Here is a 1,217-nt window from a genome sequence, read left to right as displayed (position 1 = left end):
ATAACTTTGAGCTTAAGCCTCAACTAGTTGCTTTAATGCAACAAAACTGCAAGTTTTATGGACTTCCATCTGAAGATCCTTATCAGTTTTTAACTGAGTTCTTGCAGATCTGTGAGACTGTAAAGACGAATGGAGTTGATCCTGAAGTCTACAGACTCATGCTTTTCCCTTTTGCTGTAAGAGACAGAGCTAGAATATGGTTGGATTCACAACCTAAGGATAGCCTGGACTCCTGGGATAAGCTGGTCACTACCTTCTTGGATAAATTCTTTCCTCCTCAAAAGCTGAGCAAGCTGAGAGTTGATGTTCAAACCTTCAAACAAAAAGATGGTGAATCCCTCTATGAAGCTTGGGAAAGATACAAGCAGCTGACCAAAAGATGTCCATCTGACATGTTTTCAGAATGGACCATATTAGATATATTCTATTATGGTCTATCTGAATTTTCGAAAATGTCATTGGACCATTCTGCAGGTGGATCTATTCACCTAAAGAAAACGCCTGAAGAGGCTCAAGAACTAATTGACATGGTTGCAAACAACCAATTCATGTACACTTCTGAGAGGAATTCTGTGAATAATGGGATATCTCAGAAGAAAGGAGTTCTTGAAATTGATGCTCTGAATGCCATATTGGCTCAGAACAAAGTGTTGACTCAACAGGTCAACATGATCTCTCAAAATCTGAATGGATGGCAACATGCATCCAACAGTACTAAAGAGGCAGCTTCTGAAGAAGCTTATGATCCTAAGAACCCTGCCATGGCAGAGGTTAATTACATGGGTGAACCTTATAGAAATACCTATAACTCATCATAGAGAAATCATCCAAATTTCTCATGGAAGGATCAACAAAAGCCTCAACAAGGCTTTAACAATGGTGGACGTAACAGGCTGAGCAATAGCAAGCCTTTTTCATCATCTTCTTAGCAACAGACAGAGAATTCTGAACAAAACACTTCTAATTTAGCCAATCTAGTCTCTGATCTGTCAAAGGCCACTTTCAGTTTCATGAGTGAAACAAGATCCTCTATTAGAAATCTGGAGGCACAAGTGGGCCAGCTGAGTAAGAAAGTCATTGAAACTCCTCCCAATATTCTCACAAGCAATACAGAAGAGAATCCAAAAGGAGAGTGCAAGGCCATTGATGTAATCAATATGGCCGAATGCACAAGGGAGGAGGAGGACGAAAATCCTAGTGAGGAAGACCTCCTGGGA

At 40.3% G+C, this 1,217-nt stretch overlaps 1 non-coding gene across 1 annotated transcript; it reads right to left on the bottom strand.

Annotated features, from left to right (window-relative positions):
* Positions 1-290: 290 nt before the first annotated feature.
* Positions 291-394, bottom strand: LOC130983858 (small nucleolar RNA R71). The gene has a single exon (XR_009087829.1). It is a non-coding gene; the product is annotated as a small nucleolar RNA R71 (small nucleolar RNA).
* Between the last annotated feature and the right edge of the window lie 823 nt (positions 395-1,217).

This window comes from Arachis stenosperma, chromosome 5, assembly GCF_014773155.1.
Source record: "Arachis stenosperma cultivar V10309 chromosome 5, arast.V10309.gnm1.PFL2, whole genome shotgun sequence".
NCBI classification, from domain to species: Eukaryota; Viridiplantae; Streptophyta; class Magnoliopsida; order Fabales; family Fabaceae; genus Arachis; species Arachis stenosperma.
The sequence above is the reverse complement of the archived record's forward strand: the minus strand, read 5'-3'. Positions and strand labels throughout refer to the sequence as shown.